This window comes from Watersipora subatra, chromosome 2 (genome assembly GCF_963576615.1).
Source record: "Watersipora subatra chromosome 2, tzWatSuba1.1, whole genome shotgun sequence".
Classification (NCBI taxonomy): Eukaryota; Metazoa; Bryozoa; class Gymnolaemata; order Cheilostomatida; family Watersiporidae; genus Watersipora; species Watersipora subatra.
In genome coordinates this window covers 9,275,311-9,300,545 of record NC_088709.1, presented here as the reverse complement: position 1 = coordinate 9,300,545, position 25,235 = coordinate 9,275,311, and the positions used below count along the sequence as shown (strand labels likewise).

The 25,235-nt window shown below is 35.8% G+C and overlaps 1 long non-coding RNA gene and 1 pseudogene across 1 annotated transcript; both read right to left on the bottom strand.

Moving 5' to 3' along the window:
- Positions 1 to 4,793: 4,793 nt before the first annotated feature.
- Positions 4,794 to 14,190, bottom strand: LOC137387921 (uncharacterized; annotated as a pseudogene).
- A 418-nt stretch (positions 14,191 to 14,608) lies between these two features.
- Positions 14,609 to 20,499, bottom strand: LOC137386803 (uncharacterized). Its single transcript, XR_010977840.1, has 3 exons — positions 20,411 to 20,499; positions 16,308 to 16,404; positions 14,609 to 14,836 (listed from the first exon to the last, which is right to left on the bottom strand). It is a non-coding gene; the product is annotated as an uncharacterized lncRNA (long non-coding RNA).
- Between the last annotated feature and the right edge of the window lie 4,736 nt (positions 20,500 to 25,235).

Below are 25,235 nucleotides of genomic sequence, written 5' to 3'. Positions count from 1 at the left end.
CATAGTTTCTAAACGGCGCAGCGATCTTCACGACCGCTGATAGAGAGACTGCTCAGGAATTGGATAAAAGATCAACAATTGGCCGGTGACAGCGTAACTGAACGACGCTATGTGAAAAGGCCGGTACTATCTATCAAAACTATAAGCATTCGGACAAGTTGGCTAGTGGTCGTACATTAACCGTTTGTGACGACACATGTGTTCGTCCTAATCGCAACATGTTGAATGGGTGACAAAGGCAAATGTCCTTAGATAGGCTTATCTTAAAACGGCCGGCTAGTCGTGAAAGCGAAACAAAGGAAAAATTAGCTAACTAGCGAGAAACTTGAAGCAATAAACGCCGAAGAAATTTTAATTACGTTTAAGTTAAAAATGAAAGTTTGCTTTTAGGTTTGCTTCTAAGTTTGTCTTTTAAGACTTTGATAAAATCCAAATTTATCAAAGTCATCTGTTGTAATGAAGGATAACTCTCTATAACTCCCTAGGATATCTCCCTCTCTGGCAAATGCTAGTGTTAGCTGCTATTGTATGTATTTAATTTTTCATTTAAATTAATCACATTTTCTTGCATTATTTTTATTTGTTGCTTTTTAAAAATTTGTGGTAAGTTAGAACAATGACCAACATGTTCTTTCTGTTACAATATCTTGTTTTGAGTGTTTTATTTGCATTTTTTAGAGTATGAAAACCAATCAATATATATTTAATTGTTCTATATATAAATAAATTGCACCAACATGCGAGTAAATTGACATACGAGCTCAGTCTCGGAACGCATTAAGCTCGTAAGTCGAAGTATGACTGTACTGTTGCTTTTCAACACTTCTTTTTTAATTCAATATATTGTTAACAATGACTAGCCGGGCTGGAACCACTAAAGCACTAAATTTTTACTAACTTTAGATCTCTAGACTTTGAGTGGTTTTGATTGATCAATGGTAATACTGAGAGGTATTATTCACATTTGATCAGCAATAATAATGCTATAAACTGTAATAATATTGATAAAACCTCCTACTCGGACAGTCACTTTCTTTAGAAAAATGACTGAAAAAGAGTTATTTCGCAATGCGTAGTATGTTGGTGATATTTTTAGTCAAGTACAACGTTCTGGGTAATATTTTTGGGGCTTATCAATATGATAGTGAGTCGTCAGCAGGCTGGCCGCTGCAGTACATTCCCTCATACTTAGTTTTCTTTAGAAGCTTTGTTTATTATTTCTCTTAGAGCTTGTTTCTGGTATAACACATTATAGTGTACAATACAATAGATAATACCTATTGTAGGTGTTGTGTAATCTAGCATAGGTATTTTTTATGCACATACACTGTATTTTGAACATAAAATAATACATAAGACTGCATGATATAAACAAACTGTACCAGTGCATTACTGTAAAGTTGGTCTGGCTTAGTCTTCGAAAAGAGCAAATTTATTCACAAAACAAGCGCAATGAATACAAAAAAGGTGCAACAACATAAAGTTCAGCTGTCATTTTATCTTGCAGCTTTCTTCAGCAAGTTGTTGGCGTGAGCCCGAATCACCATAACACTTATATTTGGTAGCTTTATGAGTATAGCATCCAACACCGATCTTGTTGACAGTTTTCCTAATTTTTTAGTTCAGTGCTTTTTAAATTCTTTTATCTCTTTGGCACTCTACCGTTTCCGACTGACTGAAATAGTAAACAATTTGACTTACTATTTATAAAACATCTGATAAGCTAGATTTTGATGAATCACATATCATTGCTCAGCTGCACCCAAAAATTAAGTAAGCTAGTTTATGTGCGGCAAGTCAAAACAGAATTGACGGTGTTCTCGGATATAAGTAAACAGTAATAACATCAATGCTTGCTTTTGTTATTTTGCATTTAGTATTATATTACTTAAAGGGAAAGTAAACGCAACTTACTGAAGAAGGCCAAATTTTACCCTATTTGTTTTGTGTAATTTACTGCGTTTAGCAAAATATTAATTATTTATTACAGCAGATAAATACTCAATAATATTTTTAAAACAAAAAATGCCTGTGCATTCACATATAACTGAGTACAGAGTCTTTTTTCACTTGCATATTTTGCAAAACTCGGATAGATAACGCCATTGCGAAAATGAGTGTGAAACGGACTCGCCACTGGGAACACTGATTCCTAATCAATCATCCAATCATGAGACACATAGCGTTTGACTTGAATCATGATCTAATATGAGAGACATCGCACACCTCTCGCAATTGTGACAATCCGGAAACAAGTGCACATTTAAAGCACGTATTTAACCGTCGCTGCTAATACCAGTATCGCTAAAAGATTTCAACTTAAATTTATTTCTGCCGTTGTTCTATTACGTTCACAATACAATGGCTAAAAGACTCACAGCTAAAACAACCACTCCTTATAGAAGCTACCCAATTGATGACGCAGTTGAAGATGGGCAAAAATATAAATATATCAGTGATGAACTATTCAATGAGCGCAAGCGAAACAGACAGTCAGATTCATCATCGTCATGTTCGACAACGATTAGTATAGCAACGACCACGAGCACTACTATTACTACCACTGCTTCAACTACAATTGCTTCGCCTACAACTACCTCCACTGACGTTTTATCAACTCCAGATAAATTTCGCAAGTGTGGCAATTGTTCTGACTTGCTGACAGCTATTGAAAAAGTATGTTGCTATCCTGAAAATTTGGCTAATACAAACTTTCAGGATCAGTATATTCCCGGTATTAGACTGCATCCTGCAGTCTAATTTACTAATACATCAGATATTGGGGAAAGTTGCCATATAACTCTCATGGTTCAAGCATCAACGGTATCTTGGCTTCAAAGGGGATGCTCTTCTGTTTATTAACATGGCTAATTTAAACTACAGACACCATGCTTATAGAAACTATATAGATTTCGTCTACGGGCACCTTGGAAGAAGAAACCGGAAAGTTATTCCTTCATGCGTTGTTGCCTACATACGCACAATGTGGCCTGATCCAAATGGGAGTTATGTAGGCTTCAAAAAATTGGAATCGGAAGATGAAGATCAGAATGACGCAGTTAAGTGGGGCTTTTTATTATGGATGAAGGAAATTAATGTGAGTTCAGTTGTGAGTTGAGCAAAATATGGTTTTTATAAATCTTTAAACTGAATCTGACAGCAACGTTACTTAGCTGATCTTCATGACTTGTACAGTGAATAAGTGAATAAGGTATGGTTTGAGAAATAATTATATTTCAATCATTTGACTTGCGCCATGACAAAAAAACACCACATTTAACAGCTTACGTTACATAAATCTAAATCGTGTTATACAGTCATACTTCGACTTACGAGCTTAATGCGTTCCGAGAGTGAGCTCGTATGTTAATTTACTCGCATGTTTGTGCAATTTATTTATATATAGAACAATTAAATATATATTGATTGGTTTCCATACTCTAAAAAAATAAAACACTCAAAACAAGATATTGTAACAGAAAGAACATGTTGGTTATTGTCCTAACTTACCACAAGCTTTTAAACAGCAACAAATAAAAAATAATGCAAGGAAATATGATTAATTAAAATGTAAAATTAAATACACACAATAGCAGCTAACGCTAGCCTTTGCCAGAGAGGGAGATATCCTAGGGAGTTATAGAGAGTTATCCTTCATTACAACAGTTGATTTTGATAAATTTGGATTTTATCAAAGTCTTAAAAGACAAACTTAGAAGCAAACCTAAAAGCAAACTTTCATTTTTAACTTAAACGTAATTAAAATTTCTTCGGTGTTCATAGTTTGAAGTTTCTCGCTAGTTAGCTAATTTTCCTTTGTTTCGCTTTCATGACTAGCCGGCCGTTTTAAGATAAACCTATCAAAGGACGTTTGCTTTTATCGCCCTTTCAACATGTTGCGATTAGGACGAACACAGGTGTCGTCACAAAGGGTTAATGCACGACCACTAACCAACTTGTCTGAATGTTCATAGTTTTAATAGATAGCACCGGCCTTTTCATATGGCATCATTCAGTTACGCTGTCACCGGCCAATTGTTTATCCTTTATCCAATGCCTGAGCAGTCTCTCCACCAACGGTCGTGAAGATCGCTGCGCCGTTTAGAAACTATCGTTAGTCCTTTTGCGAACTAAATGCCTTGAATATAATCCTTCTGTTTGATAATTGTGGATGTATTTCTGTCATATTGCTGAGCTAGCTCAATCATGCATACACATTTCGCATATTTTTCAATAATTTTCCGTTTAATATCAATTGTTATCATTTGCTTTTTCTTTGCACTTCATCTTTCATTTTACTGGCAAACTTTCGGTCTACGCACAGTACTTTTAATTCACATAATTCTGCACAGAAAATCGTGCACAAAAACACGGTACAAAAGTATAACCTGAGCAGTTGAAAAATACAGAGTGATGCTGTTCTCATAAAACACCTCCGGCATACTTGGCAACTGACTCACGTGCTCGTATCTCAAACATGGCTCGTATGTTAGTGCTAAAACTTGCTTAAATGCTGGCTCGTATCTCAAGTTTCTCGTGCGTTGGAGCACTCGTAAGTTGAAGTATTACTGTACTAAGAACTGCATAATATTTATAATTTGAATAGCCTGTTATATTAATTTTATCAAAAAATATCTCAAATAAAACTAATCACATAATAATTTTATAATAGTTAAAATTTAAAGCCAGTTATTAATTGTGTTATTACAATCTCTGCATAAATTTATCTTTAATGTTGTACAAGCTGTAAAAGTTGTATCCTTGATGACAAGTAATATAATCCATGTATAATTTTATTGCAGATACAGCTTACCAGTCAGAACTTCTCTTCCCACATTCATGTTGTGATCTATTACTGCTAGTTTAATTCTTGTAAAATATCCTGGGGGATCAACGTCTATTCGCTTTGGTGCATAACTTAATATGAGGCTGTGGAGGTTTTCTAAAGCACCCGTGTGTTGACCATGGTTCAACAGATGGTAAGTGTTTAACAGTCTTGCTTGCCCTAACGCATCACAAAGGACTTTGTGCCCTGCACTTCCTGGAATTAACCATTTCACCTTTCTTTCCATTTCTCTGTAAACGTCAAATTATTCGTTGTAATTTTTCAAGATATTATAAATCTGTAAAAGTTTTTGTTTATTCAAATGTCAACCAGCAGCGGAATATTTACCATTTGTACAATTTCTGTTTACTATTACGCAACAAATGATTACATATTCTTATATCGCAAACCAAAGGCATTCTAAGTGATATATGAAATATTATCTTACACATCTCCCTGTGCTTTGATTTTTCTGAATATATTATTAGATTCAACATACAGCTTTCATGCCAACATTGGATATAAATAATACATTTTTTCATCACTCACGGATCAATTGGTTCATGAGAGCACTGGATGAACTTGTTGTGTCCTGGAAAGCTTCTGTGAATATTAGCGACATGGTTTGTATACTTGCATGGGATGATTGCTAAAACTATAGAGGAAAAGATAAATGGCAACACAATCAATAACAAACTGAGGCCTAATTTAAATCTGCAATTCATTATTATATAATTAGATTGTAAAACTTAGGTTTTCTCTTGATGAAACAGCGTTACAAAACAACGCAAATACTACAAATGTAATCATGTGGGCTAATCGATTCAAGTGATCTGAAAAGCCTATATTAATAATGGTAGCATGAATATAACAATAATACTGCAATCCAAATTTTATGATATTATTAGTCATGTATTTTATGAAAAATTAAAGCATTTCTGACAATTCAAACCGAACAGAAAATTTAAATTCCTTCACTAAGTTTTACTCAGTTAAGCAAGTTAATTCAAGTGGATAAGGTTAACATCAAACGTAGCCTATGCAACTCCGCCTGAGTCTCATTGTCACCCAGTCATATCAAATCATTTCTTTGTACTAATGTACTCAGTACTACATATTTTGACTTATTATATTTATTAACTTATATTATAAAATAACTATATTTGTTATTAATATTTATTTAAAATTCTTCATAAATTACTTACGTTTGAGGTTTTCCTGTTTGACGATGCTCTCTTGCTGTATGGTACAACACCATTAAGGAATGGAACCTCTCCCTTTTTCACTCTTAATCTTGTAGTTGTCCCAAATTGCTCCGAATAAAGCTGACTCTCATGGAAGTGCCAAATGCACACGACCGCACTATCAGGTAGTCTGCGAAAAGTTAAGTCGGCACGCTTTGACTTAGACAGCCATAGTTTTGCTAAATTTGGCGACTGAGAGACAGAAACTATAAAAAAGGTTATGCTACGACTTCTATTGCTAAATCAAAACTTTATTGCACCCGAGGTCTACTTCGAGTGGTTGTTTTCTCCTTAAACATAATATCTACTATCGTATAGCAACAAATTTTGCAATTTTGCTACTTTCGGAACATCACCAAAACGAACACTGGACTGTTTATATATGTATTAAGAGTACAGATATTCAATACGTAACAATCAGAAAGAATTACAAAGATATCGAGTCGAAAACCAACATTTAGGAGTAAATAATGGTGCATGTTGATCGTGTTGAGAATGACAAACATTAATTTATTATCATAAAAACTACAATAAAGTAAATGAAATATACAAATTGTTAAACTGCATCATTAAAATACATCAATTGTTTTTTGTTTTGTCTTTTTGTGGAGTGCAATTAGTCAAAGTGAGATCAGCTTTTACAAAAGCTGAAGTCGTTTGCATCGTTTTCTAGGAGGCGCCATATTTACGTAAATTGTTTAACAACTCCTAAGAAATTAGTGATCCAGAATTTTGTTGGCTGTTTGCAAGGGTACCCATGTTATCCCTCCCTGCTGAATTGCCTCAGTGTGTTTGAGCACACGCCAGCAATATTTCCGCGCTCCCCATGACACCCATGATAAAAACACCTAGTTTGTTTTAGCTTAATCCCTTTCACTGCCGTAAGCGCATTTATAAATATTTATGAACATTTATAAACATGTTGAAAGCATAAAATATAAAAAAAAAATTGGCCTATTGATGTTTAAACTGAAAAAATAGTGGATATGTATCACGCTACCAAATCGATACTTAACAGTAAAATTGCTGGCAGTAGGCGAAAAGCTAAATTCGTACATGGATGGCAGTGAAAGGGTGAAGAATTAGTCAAGCCAACAGACTTCACCAATAACTAAAACTAAATGGCAGAAGCTGATCTGGAGATAACACCAAAGAAACATGACTTTTAAATAATAAAACAAGTATTTTCAGACATGATTTCATTTAAAATCTATTCATAACAAATTTTTTAGGATACATTGTTAAGTTTTAACATATTTCGGTTTCCCTCTACAAATTCTCAGATTTACCACCTCTAAGTAGTCTAATGTTTTGTTTAAGCAGTCCTATGATTTACAGTGAGCTATGCGTAGTAGGTATGTACATGTATTGAAATTGGGAGACTTGATTTGGTCATTAGTTGAGCACAGTGACATTGCATTATAACACAACAAAAGTTAAAACTATCATTAAGAATAACTTACCATTGCCATGGATTGAAGTTGGAACTTGCACACCATTCAGCTCCGTAGTTTTATCGAGCTTGTGGACCTTGTGCAGCTACCCGGCTTGAACAGCAAGAAAATTTTTTGCTAACTTTACTTTTTCTACTCCGCTGGATTGTAGCGAGTATATGTCGGCGTGTATATTCAAATCATGTCCCAAGTGGTCTGCTAGCATCTTCTCTTCGTTAGTCTGCATGTTAATCTACTATATAAACGGCAATCGTTGTCTGTCTGATAGATTGATTGTCCGCCTTATAGAGCGGTCTTTCCTTTTATCGTCGTACGAATTTCGGTCGTACGAAGCGAACTGAATTAATGTGTAGTAACGGTAAATAAATTATAGAGCGGTCTTTCTTTTTCCATTCGGTCGAACGAAGCCAACCGAATTAATATGAGTACTAATTGTCGTAATTTCGTAATATAGTAATTTCGTAATATGGACTATTAGCCGCTACTTTTCTCTGACGATTTGAGCCAAACGGCTTATATAAAGGGGTGGCGATTCTGTTGTTTTTCTTTTACCGCTCGGGCGCATTAACCGAAATCCCCGGTTAGCACGCTTTTTAAACGGCAAATTTTCTGCCGTGTTAAAAAGCACCTTTCCTGAGTTCTGCGGCCTATACAAAGGTGTCTATACAGCTATACAAATGTACTATTCATTAAATAAAATAAATTAACGAGTAGTTATTTACATGCAATTAATATTTACTGCCAACGTGTACCGAGAAGGTCGCGTAAACGTTTGTTTCTTGGAGCCACTGGAAAAACGCATTTCTCACCTACTAAATTTCCACATCAAAAAGGTAAGTGTTTCTTATACGATGTTGTATTGTCTATGAATTGCCACATCTCCACTACTTAATAACGTTGGATTTGCCGCTGTTCGTGATAGTGGGTCATGTTAATTTCCTTCAGCAGCCGAGTTACTAATTTTTTCCAGCTACGAGTAGGCCTACTGTAACTTACTATTACAGAACTTTCACGAGTACTCCGAGGGTTGCGATACGCTATTGTGAAAAGAAAGAGAGCAGCTGCTATCGACTTACTGTCACCCTGCATCAGCCATGACCAGCTATACGTCGCCTGCTCAAAAGTAGGCACACGCCGAAAACTGTTTCTTCATACGCCCGACAGAAAAACCAAAAATGTTGTCTATCCGCAAGTGTTGCGTTGAACTAAGGGAGAGAGAGAGAAAGGGAGAGAGAGGGAGAGCGAGGAGGAGAGGGGGGGGGGGAGAGAGGGAGAGAGAGAGAAGGGGAGAGAGAGAGCGAGGAGGAGAGGGAGAGAGGGAGAGAGAGGGGGAGAGAGGGGGAAGAGGGAGGGAGAGAGGGGAGAGAGAGAGGGAGAGCGAGGAGGAGAGGGGGGGGGAAGAGAGAGAGAGGGGAAGAGGGAGGGAGAGAGGGGGAGAGAGGGGAAAGAGGGAGAGAAGGAGAGGGAGAGCGAGGAGGAGAGGGGGGAGAAAGAGAGGGAGAGAAAGAGAGAGAAGAGGGAGGGAGAGGGGAGAGACGGAGAGAGGGGAAAGAGGGAGGGAGAGAAAGGGAGAGAAGGGGAGAGAGAGGAAGAGCGAGGAGGAGAGGGGGGGAAAGAAAAAGGGAGAGAGAGGGGGAAGAGGGAGGGAGAGGGGAGAGAGAGAGGGAGAGAGAGAAGGGGAGAGAGAGGGAGAGCGAGGAGAGAGAGAGGGGGAAGAGGGAGAGAGAGAGAGGGGAAAGAGGGAGAGAGAGAGGGAGAGCGAGGAGGAGAGGGGGGAGAGAGAGAGGGAGAGAAAGAGGGAGAAGAGGGAGGGAGAGAGAGGGGAGAGAGGGAGAGGGGAGAGAGGGAGAGGGGAGAGACGGAGAGAGGGGAAAGAGGGAGAGACGGAGAGAGGGAGATGTAACTGCATATTTGGAGTTGTTTTACAGTATGAAAGCCAACTCTCAATAAACCTTATGCTGCCCGTGAATCTGCTCCTGTAGACGGGTAATGCAGCTAGTCACATATAAAACAAAGCCAAGCTTAGCATGGTAAACTACAGCAAAAGTAATGCGATCAAATCAGCAACTTGAAGCCTAATTCTACCAGTTGTTCAGACCTACTAAAAGGTTTTCCGGAATGCAAGTGTACCGCCCCAGTAAAATTAGATATCCCTAATTCCCTAATTCCATATTCTAATTTATTGAGCAATGTAAATGTTTAGCAACTACATACACCGACTTGATTACAAAGTTCTCAAGTGGCTACAGTTTTACCGATTGTAAAAGTTATAAATTATGCAGACTTCTTACTTGCACCTAAAAATATCATATAGAAATGTTTTGTGAAATAACAAAAAGTGATAATTTCTGACAGCAAAAGGTTACCTGACACGTAGTTGCTAAATATTTCCTTAGTGTTTGGGCATGGATACGTTGGGGATGAACTAGGTTCTCACATTTTGAAACCACTTCTTTCAGTGCTTCAGTGCAGCGGTACGGTCTGGAAGAGTTCACCCTGCAACAAAAATTACTTTATGTCATCATTGCACTGACAAATACAATTCCCTGATACATCAAGCACAAAGAACAGCACCAGAAATCAATCAATAATTTTGCTTTCCAGATCTTCAAATTTAGATTTTGGTTTAAAGCAAATAAAATATGTAATATGTAAGCAGGGCTGTATCTGTATGTTTGAAAATGGTGTTACGGGGAGAGTCCGAGAGGGGTGCCGAGCGCCCTCTCGGCGGGGTTGGGGGGTTCTCCTTCAGAAATTTGTTTAGTATAATTAGTCCAAATGATGCAAATCTAGCACACTTGACTCTTGATATGGCGCATGTTCTAACAGCAAATTTGACATTATAATTTAGTTTTTTAAATATAAAACTGTTTATTGAAATTGTCTTTAACAACGCTTATTAAAAATATAATGTGAATGAAAGCTGCTAAAGGGGTTGGCTACAGCTAGCATGAGGTAGAATTATCACCGGGTACAATGCTGAATGGTGTAGGAGACGAGTAGTCTCTTACACCATTCAGCAGTAGTTTGAGCTATGCGTGTTACATGCATAACTCAAACTTAAATTTATTTCTATGAACAAAATCTTTTGTACATAAGCATTCATTTACATATCTACTACTACAAAAAAATACAACCATGTACGTACAATTGTCTCCGTATGAAATGTTTGGAAGCATTCCTTTCGGTAGAGTCCAACGCTATAACGTTGCCGTGCGAGCTACCATAACGATCGTTATTCTGATTACACAAAAACTCACTAACGATCGCAGGATCAAATAACTTCTTATTTTACCGTTTTGAAAGCCGAGCCGATGTTGACTGGTTTTCCCAACTTTTATTCTTTTCCAAGGAGGCGCGATTTCTTTAGCTTTTAGCACAAAGCAACGCCTTTCAGATAATCGTTTCATATTGTAATTCATCGACTAATATCTTGTTGATGATATTTAAAACTTACTAGCATTCATATCCTTTGTTTAACGTTACTAGACGACAGCTTTATAAACGTCCACTGAAAGTTACATAAATGCCGTTTCCCCACGCAACCGATAAACAACATTTTGGTCGTTTCACCAGCCAAAGATCAAGCAAAAATGACGTGAATTTCGGGATTTTGAGCCTAAAAAATAGTACTGCCACGGCAGTAGCTGCAGTATAGGAGGATACGGCCCTGTATGTAAGATAGTGTAGAATTGCTATATACATACCGGGCAAACAAATAGTCTGTAGTCAGCGACCTCTTAGGTCTCAAGGCTAACAAAACATCTAGAGCTTTTTTCATTTGAACATGCACAAGGACAAACACTTTTCTTATCTGACGTGTTGACTTTCCCCTGACTTCAACCAAATGCATTCTAAAAAAGCACCAAGAAAAATTGAGCTTTTCCCATTTAGGAAACAACTATGTATATTTGCAAGCAATAAAACTGCTTGCAACTAACAAAAAAATTGAAAAGTTTATTTTTGCTATTTAACACACAATCTACTTTGGTCTTTATTACACTATGTCTGTTATTTAATAATATAATTATTAACTAAGGAAAACTGCAAAAATCAACTGCAGGATTAATTCTGACCCAAGAGTTATTTCTGTTCTACCGCAGCAAAAAATTAGTTATAGTTAGTTTGCTCATTCCAAACAGCCACACAGTTAATTCTAATATGTATCATGTATGACACTCTTGAATATTAGGTTTTAGTAAAAAATAAAAACTCGGCAAACACTTTGAAACAATAACCTTGCTTATTACAAAAAATTATATCACAAAGTACCCATTGCTTTTAAGTGTTCAGTTTAACAGCTGAAAGTACACTGGCCCGTATAATGGCACAATTCTAAGCGCACGCAAAGCACACACATACTATAGAAGCTACTTTGATGAGCACATTTATATACCACTTGAGTAGTCAATTATAAAACTAAACTGTGTGACTTTTGTGTGTGTGATAGAACAGTTGGAATCTCTATTTGCTTCAAATTATTAGAGAAATTTTCAGGATAAACAATTATTACCACATCAAATCTCAATAAAAGATCACCCTAAAATAAAGAGAACTGACCTGCTAGCCACTACTTTCTCTACTACAGACAAATGATTTGTGATCTCTTCTCTCTGCTCTTCGTCAGCCACCAAAGAAACCCTATAGTCTGCTACTTTCATATTTTGAACTTCCATTGGCCTCCTGCTGTTAAACAATATGAGAGCTGAGATTGCTAACTTCACCAGCCATACACGATTTGTAAGGGATGCTAATTGCTGGCTCACTTCTTGGTCTATATACTTAGTGAGCTTCACCAAATCAGCGGTCAGCGTAAGGTCGATTCCTTGATAAAGCTTTGCCAGACTCTGTCTTTTGCATATTGCCGATGTGATGTTTGTGGTTCACCTCGCCTTGTATAGCTTCAAGAAATGTTCGCCACTTTTATCACCATCGGCATCTGACGCCGCCACTGCTACCGCAATCCTCAGATGGCACAACTGCTTCACATATTAACCAAGTGTCAAACAAAGTTGTGTGCTCTTTTTGCTCGATTTTCTTGATGCCCTCACAAAACAACTGTAATACTTTAGACAGTAGTATGATGTAAAGTCATGCCAACTTTAACTCTCTGCCTGCACGGCCTTGAGGAGGCGGCCTAAACTTCTCAGTTTGTTGCGAATATTGTTGATATCGCTGAACTTAAGGTTTTCGCCCATTGTCAAAATTTTGTTTTTCCAAACAGCTTGATTCACGCGCCCCTCTCGATAATAGCCAGCAGACCTAAAATATTTTCAAAAGTGCTATTGGAAAAACAGTTGCAATACTAGTCAAAGAGCTAAAGAAACACGTGAAAAAATTATAGCAAACAGTCTCTTGACATTAGATTACTAGCGAATAGGTACAACTGTCAAGGCAAACACTGTTGTATGGTCATTTTACAAACATTCATAAAAACAATTGTGAGTGAAAAACTATAAAGAATACAACATGAGACTCTCACAGCAAGGAAAGATAACAACATCAAGAGAATGAAGAAAAAAGATTGAAAAGAACGAAAAATTAAAACCAGATTAAACTACAAGAAAAGGCAATAAAAACTGAAAACAAGAATATATGAGGTACACCATGGAAGAGAAAGCTATAGACAAGAATATATGAGGTATACCATGGAAGAGAAAGCTATAGACAAGAATATATGAGGTATACCATAGAAGAGAAAGCTATAGACAAGAATATATGAGGTATACCATGGAAGAGAAAGCTATAGACAAGAATATATGAGGTATACCATGGAAGAGAAAGCTATAGACAAGAACATATGAGGTATACCATGGAAGAGAAAGCTATAGACAAGAATATATGAGGTACACCATGGAAGAGAAAGCTATAGACAAGAATATATGAGGTATACCATGGAAGAGAAAGCTATAGACAAGAATATATGAGGTATACCATGGAAGAGAAAGCTATAGACAAGAACATATGAGGTATACCATGGAAGAGAAAGCTATAGACAAGAATATATGAGGTACACCATGGAAGAGAAAGCTATAGACAAGAACATATGAGGTATACCATGGAAGAGAAAGCTATAGACAAGAATATATGAGGTACACCATGGAAGAGAAAGCTATAGACAAGAATATATGAGGTATACCATGGAAGAGAAAGCTATAGACAAGAACATATGAGGTATACATTGGAAGAGAAAGCTATAGACAAGAATATATGAGGTATACCATGGAAGAGCAAGCTACAGACAAAAATATATGAGGTATACCGTGGAAAAGAAAGCTATAGATAAAAAAGAAGCTGAAAGGTAGATAAACCTTTGTGAAACTAATAATTTTAGATTATATTGCTATACAGGACAAGTTGATAAATCTTCATTTTGTTTCTTCATAGGTTTTAGGATTTACTGATGTAACCAGATTTGTGAACAATTTAATTTAGACCAATACAAAGCATATTCAATTGTTAATAATAAAAATTTACCTCGGTTCTCCTTTGTTTCTTTCATTCCCAGCAATATTTTAGTCTCTAGCTGGGTACTTTTGGGCAGATGAGGCACAAGCATGAGGTATCCTTCTTGACTGGAGTTAGTAGGCTTTATACTTTCATCTGCCAGGGGACACTTTCTGGCATGAGCTGCCGATGTTTTTTTATTAAGAAATCCTAAACACATTGTGCACAGCAAAAATTGGTGGGCAGGAAGAGGTACTGTAGGTCTGCAAGTAACCACCAGTTCTCCTCCAGCAGCAATAACCTGAAATAGTGATATTGCAATAACATACTGAATGACTATGTTTTCTTGCAAGGTGATGCAAGCTCAATAGTTAGATTAAACATGTATTCTATGTATTTTAAATCATAGATCTAATGTAGCTATTTACAATTCAAAGCAGAGAATATAATTGTCCACAAACATATGAGCTGAAACCATCACTTTTCTCAAAATCTTTGCACATTTGCATGTACCCTATACCATTTTAGCACAACTAAAACTAATTTAGCTAATGAACTAATGACTAAAGCCTATTAAAGGCAGCTAGCGCATTGAACATCCATGCACTCTATCACCTACAGCCGCAAATGAGAACGTATCCTGCAGTTGTACTGATAATTTCCTAGCTGTTGCAACTTGTAGAGAAGTTTCTGCTGTTGCTTTTCTGGCAGCAAAGTAGCCTATTGAACTAAACTTCTGTCTTTGTGTTGGCATTTGTAATGCCGTGATATGCGAGAGGTGAATAGTTGCTTGCAATACAGACACCGACCTGCTCGTGAATAGCATTTCTTTTTTTCATCTGGGACCTTGCAGACCGGGACTGTTACTACAAATTCAGGCTTTAGCAGTTGAGTATGCATGCTAGGCATGATAGGCGGTTATTCAATGCATCTTGAAAGCGCGATATTGCCAAATTTTTATAACACCAAACACACTACTTTTTTTATCAATGAGGGTATTTTTAAAAAATTTCAATAATAAAATACAATTATGCATACTTGCAATGAGCAGAAAGAATTATCCCACGACCAAACAAGAGTGAAGCGATTGATTGGGAGATTAATGATAAATGCACATGTGCACACAACTCCCGAAAAATTATCCGTTAACGGCCGTCATCAAACCCTTGCAACGAAATCCTATCAACAAATTTAACTACTTTTCAGTAAAGTCGTTTAAGTATAATAATGATACAAAACGCATATAAACCTATTTAAATATGTTACCAAACCTTTGAAAGGTTACCGCAAATTCCTAATACTAACTCATCTGATCGGATTATACACAAATAGACAGATTAATTTGGACGAAAATAGCCACAAAACGCTTGAAAAGCTTGGTTTAATAAAAGTTAAGACCGGAAATTGAAACGCCGAGTGACAGAGAATAGAACGATAAAGTCTTGCGCATTTCACAAAAAAAACGTGCACATTTCACCAGTCTATAGCATTGTCGAATTGCCGAAGGTTTCGGCAATTAACATAGGAGTACAGAAATCGTTCCATTCTTGCCGATTTCAATTTTTCCATCTTCAATTTCATTTGCCGACACATTTGAGTACTTTCGTATTCTAACTGATGTCCAACGCAGTATAAGTAAAGGAAATGACGATGATATTTTTTAACGGTTCTTATGAGATTATTACAATAATTAATTATAGGTTTGGATGACTACAGAATAATGACTATGTAGTACAGATTTTCTAAAAATCTAACGCAGTATAACTAAAGGGAATTTCGATGATATTTTTTCTAACAGTTCTTATGAGATTATTACAATAGTTAATTATAAGTTTGGATGACTACAGAACAATGACTACGTAATACAGATTTTCTAAAAATCTATATAAATATCACAACTTCGTGATATTGTTAGCTATGATATCTTGAAATGTAAACAAAATTGTGCATTGGTTTTATATTATTACTATATTAATAATATTGGTTATTCTAATAATATCAGTGCATTTCACTTCTAATATTGGCCAATATTGCATTTCTCTTTTTGCAGGAGGAGAGATATAAACACATAATCTTTTCCTTTCATTATTGCTATTTGTTGTATATAATAACACCCATACCCAGTACATTACAGCTACCATTGCAGTTATCCTATTTGACTGCTAATATTGCATTTCTCAACCATCAGTACCCTTTCTTTTTTCCAATATCACTTTGGTTGTGGGCTGTATGACAGTGGAATTTCTAGTGTATATGGCATTTTTATATGCTAAAAGTGCCTATCGTGGTCAAAAAAACTATTTTATTCAATTGACAAGCCCTCTCAAGCTCACTCACCTGAAGCCATCTGTTTTTTCCCATGGTGCATAGTGGGTCTGCTCATCATCTAACGAACTTTCTCCAAATGCTATGTCTTCAATACCGTGCTGCCGTTCTGCATGAAGACAATCAGACAATTGGGTCATGATCTCAGAAAGTGGGGTTAAGTTGGAAAATATCAAAATTTAGATAGTAGCCCAGTTTAACAAAGAAAAACCTACACAATTCTCTGCAGAAAGAATTTTGTTTCTACGTTAATTAGAACTGATTTTATAGTCAAAAGTCTACATATATCTTGTTAAAACAGTTGAAACGATAACTCGAGAAAATTGCCCTTAAAGTTTCGAGTCACGTAACTAGTTGTTTACCGTTAGAATCACCATAGCAACCACTACTAAATTTAAGCGTAATTACACAAATACCTAGACTCTGGGACAGAATTTTATGCTGAATCTGAATATCTAAATTAGAAAGTTGTAAATATTTAATGTTTATAGATAATATTAGCTACAAGTTGACAACCAAATTTTGTTGATTGCAAAAAAATCGATTTGTTATTGCACTGTTATTGCACTTGTTATTGCACTTGTAAGCATATGGCAACGTGTAGCATAACAATGCTTTTCACCTTATAGGCGATACAATAAAATTTAATTGCAAATACCAATAGCTCAATTAAAATATTTTCATTAGTAATGATTCATATTAATAATAATCTATAAAGAGTCCAAATTCAAGGGCGGAATATGTGGCTGATTTTGGCTACTTCACTGTTAATATTTCTTCCGTTGTTTAGATGGACACTCGTTCATACTAGATGCATCGGAAGTGTTGGAGAGAGTTTTCGGTATTTTCACCGGGGGGCAAACTAAGTCTCGGCAATGCTCCTTACAAAATTCTCTTATATTGTTGTACAGGTAATGCTGTCGATCAACTGGCAATCCAAGTGGCATCAGCTGGTCAGGCATGGAGTTATCGATTGGTTTTATATTGAAGGATTGAGTAGCGCTGAGGGTTGAATTGCTGAATTGTCTAATTGTTACATTTTCTGGTGATTTACTATCAAATACAAACTGATGTGCTGTTTTGATTCCTGGAATTTTTCTGTAGTAAGTTTGTAGGTATGAACTCCAATCATACGTAGGCACAAGGACTTTTCCATCTTGTGAGCCTACAAGAACTCCCAAATTAAGAGTAGAAGATCTCTCAATACAGTGTTTTATTTCATCTAATGACGAAACAAACTCTTTCCGGTATCTTCTTTTGAATATTCCAAAAAAGAGATCAGGCCCAAACTTTGTGTGTCCCGCTATCATAAAATTTAACTCGACTCTATGATGACAGCCTTTAGCCACTCTCCAAGCCAGGTACATAAGCATGTAATTATTTTTATTTTGTCCTGCGCAATTATCTGCGTGTATGATCAGGGAGTTTTTAGCTTCGTCAGACTGGTGTGTCTCCAAGTAGTGATGCAGATAGGATATCACACTGTTGCATCCTTTGCCTATGCTAATCGCCTCGTCAACTAGGTAGTTTGTCTGACGGGGTAGGGATTCATCTGTGATTCCAAATATTGCACACTTTCTTGGTGTCTTAAAGTATACAGGTCCTGGCTGTAATGGATTTGATGGATAATGCACTTGCTGCGCCATATCAAATGAAATGTGCATGCATTTTTTTGATTTAGCTTTAGCTATCATATCTCTGTAATGTAATCTAGCCTGGGAGGCAACTGCTAGATGATCTTCCTGTTGCTTCAAGACTGCATGTTTTTCCTCATCAGATTTAGATGTACTTCTACGATAAACAATATCAAACCTTTTACAAGAAAAAAAACTGATATGAAAACAATTGATTATTAAATCATAGCACAGACTGAAAATTAAATTATTGTATAGAAGCACACTAAAGAGTCTTGTATAAAGATAATTCAAGATTTAGCTACATCAAACATTAGACTATAGTAGCAAACCTTAGTATACTTACTGGTAAATAAAGGTGTTGTTCCGCTGACAAGTCCAGCACAGATCTGACATTGGTTTACAGCAGTGTACTCCAGGGAACAGCAACTTCCACAGTCGTTTAAAACTAGAGATGCTGACTTTTAAAAATTCAGCATTAGAGTTTGCTTCACAATATTTGCTGTAGACATATTTTTTAGTCATGTGTGAAGGCAACACTTCCGTAGCTTCTCTAGATATTCCGTTCAATCTACCAGGTAGCACTAAACTGTGCTGTTGCAGGAAATTTGTCATGAATCTTTGAAAGCATACGGACTGTTCATATGTGATTTTTGTTTTGCTTCCGCGATTTAGCTTCCTTGGAATGATTGACCGGACCGACTTGTAGTGCTTTACCATCTTGTCCAGCGTGTTGACACATATAGTGTGCATATATGCAAACATATGTCTGCATACTGGCTTATTATAGTGCTTATATTCAGTTCTAGCTTTCTGTCTAAGTAGATTACTAGCTCTTTTGGTCGAAACTGTGTGCTCACTAGCATGAAATCCACATTCAATCTTTGCTAAGATAGCAATGTCCAACTCAGTAGTGGATAGCTCAGAGCAAGCATATCTACAGAGACTGATTTCATTGTTATCAAATTGAAGTAAACACTTGGAGCCTTCTGGTCCCAACTTACAGGAACATTTACAAAAAAGAGAGTGGTTAGGAAGGTTAACATTTTCATTACCAGCGTGAAGTTCACTTTCGTGAAGGAAATTTCCTAACGCAGTCTGAACTCTAACGGCTTCTTGCTCTTCTAACCGTGCAATTACCTTTTCATAATTATCTTCAGCATCGATCGGACATGAAACATCATCCACATCAAAACTTTCCTCTTCATCAGATGATTCTGTATCAGTTAAATTGCCAAAGTATTCTTCGAAGGTATCATTTATTTCTTTATTAACACTCGAGTCGATGAAAAAAAAACGCTCGTTCGACTTTTGCGACGCCATGTTTTACTATTTCCGGTTTGCATAGCAACGGCTTCGCGAGGCAAATTTAGGCTGTTTTAAGCTTCTGTTCGTTAAACAGAGTTCAGATTTTGAAAGAGCATTCTTGATTGGCCTAAATAAATGTAGTTTTCAAAACACAACAAATGCACGTGGAATTGAGTTCACTAACTTGCGATCGCTATAACGCAAATTCAATACGTGCGACTTAACCCCACTTACCGAGATCGCGACCCAATTGTTAGGATAAACTCACGCATTGTTCTACTGAGGCACGCTTGATTGTACTAATAAAACTACTAGTTTACCTGACTTAGTTAACTCTACTAATGATAAAGCCAAAAGTGCAACAAATATGCAAATTTGATGTAGATGAATCATAATTCCATTATGATGAACAATTTCATTGAGTTATGAAATAATTTAGGATAAAAAAGCATTTCAGTTTCTATATACTGTATATAGAAATCTCAAAGTTTGTTGGTGTGTATGCCTTTTGGCGTATCCAGCTTTAGCTATTAAAATCTTGGAATTGGAATCTCACATCCTGCTGGGTTTGAACTTGTCTAACCATTTCATAGTTTCATGTCTAACCAGCTTATCTACCTTTTAGAAAAGACTGATATTATTTTTAAGGCTGAATTTAGATATTAATGGATTTTAAAACACCCCATCTCTATTATTCTTAATCGGTCTAAACATCCCTGCGTAACTTCTGTTCCTAAAAAGCTAGGTTACATCACGTATTTATGGACTAATCATTATTTTGAGTACAAAATCGGAATCAGCGTGTCTGATTTACCTAGTAAATACGATAAAAGTTGTTCATGACAGTTATGGTTTAAACTTCAAACAAGATATGCACATTATGTTTCAAAAATGCAAATTGTGCTTGTTAATATACTATATAGCTATTAAAATAAACGTTAAATAACAAATTGAAAAATACCCATACAAACAAAGATGTTTTAATTTTAACTAAAAGAAATAACGTGAAAAACTTTTTAAACGAACAAAGATTTTGTTCGTATTTAATGATTGTGGAATGCAAAGTACTAAATCAGAATCCAAAAACATAATGTAGCTGGGAAAATTTTTTCTGAGCAGCTGGAATAAATTAGTATCGAACTAAACTCACAAGCAGTAGCGTAGTAAACTCACTGGCCTTTTGTACAGTGAGAGAACGATGCACCATGTCACTGTCTATGTCACTCTCAGAGGAGTTTTCGTAATTTTCTGCTGCGTAGTCTGGGTCAGCGTCGCTGTCATCTGCACCTGACAATGATGCTGATTATTGAGACAGTTGAAGTTGATTCGTCGAAAAAGAGATCTTTTGAGTTTCTTTCACATCACACTTGTCACATGCTTCTAAAATGCAAAAGTTTTAGCTTGGAAAGAAATTTTAGTGCCAGTATTGGTTTTTCTAGCTAGTTATTTACAGCTATTTCTGTCTTGTAGTGATTGGATAAATGATATAAAACCCTAAAAGGATAGGCGACGGCTATCATATGGGTGTGGTTTAATGATCGAGCTCTGTTGGGATTGTGCTAGCCTGGGTTCAGGGCTAATGCAATTCCCGTGGGGTGGTCCCGTTGTCTTGTTAGGTTTTTGGGTCCAGACTTTTATCATCTATGTGCATCAATCGCTGGATAGTACCTGATTTCGGGTGAGTAGTACAAAACAACAAAAACTCTAACCAGCAAACACGTAATTCTCTCTCCCTCTTCAATTTCAGCGATATACTAGGATCCATGGCAAATAAAACATTTCAGTTTACAATGCATTGTTATAAACACCATATATTATGATGTTTATAAAGGGGTCCGTGACTTTTAGATAGGGAGCTCAAAGGGTCCATGGCTCCAAGGTAGTTCCATTAGATCATTTTAGGAACGCTGATTATATTATTACGACCATCAAGTATAATTTACTGAGACGTCTTAGTATTGCACGCGGCATCAAAAACGAGACATTGATATCTTGAGATCCTTTAGCCAATGTCAATGTGCGCATTACAGTAGAATAAAAACGAGTTTTATATGTCACCAGCTAACTAATTAATTTTACCAAAATTTACCAAATTATTTATGAGCCAATATACAAAATACAAATATATTTTGTACGTTCAATTTTCGTAAAAATTATTTGAACTTGAATAGCATAAACTTCTTGGTTAACAAGAAAACCTTTTCAAATCTGATCATTTGTTTTGCAAATAAAATTACTTTTGATTCCTAATGCCTTTTGAAACAAGAAGTGATAACTTCACTGATGTATGTAAGTGGTACAAAAAAGATATTAGTGACAGAAACCAGTGAAAGCCAAAAGAATAGCAAACAACCACTCCGACAAGTTGATTACAATTTGCTTTTGGCCTTTGCTGTTACAAAACGGTGACCACTACAAAAAACAATGTATGTTCACAGACTGCAAAGACTACATTTATTTTATAGAACATATTTGATACCCACATCGGATTCATATACATGTATACGCTGTAGCAAAAGTCCTGTTACAGCTAGGAAAAACCTGCAACATGCAAATGCATGAAATTTAATTAATGTAATCAAATTTCTAACACTATTTATTGTAAATGACCGCATAAGTGAATTTACGTATCTACTGTAAATATATACTTACCAACAAAGGTATGGTGTGGTCTGATGATGTTTGTCCGCATTACCTCCTCACATCTTTGAGCGGTTGTAAATTCAATTACAGTAGCTGCCTTTACTAGTTCCATTACAGTAGCTGCCTTTACTAGTTCAATTTGACATTCTGAAGTATCAAAACAGGCAAATATCAGTTGCATCTTCAAAGAACTATTTAATGCAAGTTGTTTAGCAAGTATAACAGCCAGTATTTTTTAATGGCTCACGGCTTTATTTGTTGTCTATGTTCACAAGTGTTTTAGCTTTAAGAGTTGACAATTGAGCAAATTATGCTAAGTATATATTAGTAAATACATAATTGAGGAAATTATTTATTAGTAAATCATTTGTTACAGCCAGCAACAAAACTGCATGCATGGTGCTCAGATTCCAGAGGCCAAACATTATTTATGCATATTGCTAATTATATTATTACCAATAATTGTGCAGTGTGGCCTTGTAATTTGTATTAGAGCTAATATCTGACAGGTCTGACAGGCCGTTTTTATTGGCTGTTTTTGACATTCTAAAGTAACAACAACAACAACAACAACAACAACAACAACAACAACAACAACAACGTATGAGTTACACTTCTAACAAACTAGTAAATGCAAATCGTTTTACAAAATCAACCTTAGTTTTTATATATCACTCACCAAGCCGATAGCCTTGATTCATCAAACTTTATGAAAACATTTAAAAACAATGTATATACTTTGAATCTCCGATTACTCTAAAACTTAATAATACAAACAAATTATATGTCCATCTCATACCTCTAAACTTACTATCTCGAATCTGATAATTATACTCAGTGATGGTTGAACCTGAGACAGTTAACGATAGAAGACCTCTCCTAGTTTATAATTATACAATAGGTAAGGGATTAATACTCTAAAACATGAACACTAAGAGGAACAATACTAAATTCCTTTGCTAGTCTAGATAAATGCCTGTGACTAGGAGAGCTACATATATTTTGTAACCTGACAGCAGTAGAACACAAGGACTAGTGTCAGCATTTATTTAGGCAAGAATTCGACTAAAACTAGACACCTTTACTGTTTTTCACACTGCATTTAGGGCTACAGCAAAATAATTATAGGTTGGCTGACATGTACATTGTGTTAGTTTAAAGCAACTCATCGTAATATCACACACCTTTAATCTGATGTCTGAAAATCATTCTTTGGTGTTGGTCATCCATGTATGTCACTCTACACTTATCTAAAATTAATGCATTTTTGACTAGATGCTACTACACAAAGGAAAATATACTTTGGGGCTCCTTCTTAAATTCATACATCAGTGATATGTATATGAAAATAGGACGTCATTTGAAGCTAAAATCATTTTGCATCTATATTTGTGGTTTTCCTTGCTATTTTAACTTTGCCCAAAACTCAAATATTATTTCATTCTGAAATACAGCCAAACTGACATATCTTGAACCTTAATTTGAACGCCATGTTTATTTGACTGCTACTCTAGAAGTGTTGAGAACTGGAGCGCCACGCTTTAATTGGCTACCACTTCCAGTCAGCTGCCACCTCAACATTCTTTAATAACCAATTTTTGACATGATCAATAGAAAAAGGTTGACAAATTGTTACCAATAATGACTCAGTTACATCAAAAGAAATTAATACTTTTTTAAAAGTCATATTGAAGCTAGCTTTCTAACTTCTAAGATAATTCCAAACTAACTGATAAGATAATTGCTGTATTCGCTAGTAGGAAAAATATTATAGAAGTGAGTGTCAGCTAGGAAATAAGAAAGCGTACATAAAGACTACAGTTGTTAATCACACTGCATTTTTGTTCTCATACCTCTTTGTAGTTCCCTGTTAAAAGATACATGTGAATTAATAATTGAAACTGATTGTACTATAAAACTACTTTTGCAAAAATCTGTTGCAGTTTGATATAATACCATTAGCAATAAACAGAAACCTACATTGGATATGAAATAAATGACAAAAATTTCTTCACCCATATTTCGGCTCATGCTGAGGGATGCAGAAGAGCTGCAGTTTGGGATTACAGAATTTTCTAAAGCAGTTTCTATTTCAGAGAAAGGCGGTGACCTGTTAGCGGACACAATAGGAATGGTATCACTTGTCAGTCGACGTTTTCCCGTTTTAGTCACTTTTCTTTAAAATGTCTCCTAAGTAAACAAAAAGGAGGAGAAGTAAGCAAAGGAAACATAATATGAATAATACTGCTACTAATACTAATAGGGCTACTACTACTACTTACACAGCTATACAAATTTTTTCCAATGATTTTAACCAGTTATCTATTAATGAATGCAACGTACTATATGCTATTGTTATTAACTTCAATAATAACACAAATGCAAAGCAATACAACATATAAGAAAACTTTTGTAATGATAATAAAATGTTATATTAAATAATAGTGCTACTATACAAACAACTAAACTTATGAATAAAATTTATTATCATTATAATTCTAAAATGTATTTGAAGAACTAGCAGCACTAATTACAATGATGATAAGAATATCAATATGGTTTAAAAACTGATATACATGTATGCAGTGTTTGAAGTGTAAGGGTTGTTATCGGGGTACTCTATGGTGACAGGTGGGTGAGGCGACTTTCAGGCCAATGGCTCGCCCAAACATCGCAGCGGCGCGGGGAGAGTCCGAGAGGGGTGCCGGAGCGCCCCATCGGTAGAGGGGGGTGCGGGGGAACTCACCCGCGAAAATCCTTTGTAAGATAGTCTGTTTAATACCTAATTTCCACAGCTTTTCAGTGAGAGAACAAATATTTCGCAATGGTATAATTGGTATTATTTTATTACACAGTAAATTGATTTTGAGGGCTTTACAGATATATTTATTTAAATGGAAATGAAATTAGCTTGGAAGAAACAATCAGTGGAACAAAAAAATAAGAAGGGAAACTTTAAGTTTTTCCAAAAAAATCTAAGAAACCTGCGGGTCTAAAACTTAAATTTATTGGCCTCAGACTTTCATCATTCCTATTAAGATAAAGCTTAGGTTTGATGTAGTACTAGCATAGTTTAGGTAATGAGTCGGTCAGTTATACATAATACATTAATTTACAAGCATTGCCTTGCATGATATTAAATATTTGGAGTTGTGTGATACACATACACTTCTCATCAAATATTCTGAGAAAAGCTTTGCGATCAATTGAGGTTTCATAATAGCCTGTGCACCTGATGTGAAAATGCTACCGCTTCTACTTGAAATCTATTTGTGGTAGACCTTTAAAGAAACGGAGGGATTCAAGTTGGCATTACAATGAAGGTAAATGATCCTACCGATTCTTTGCCACAATT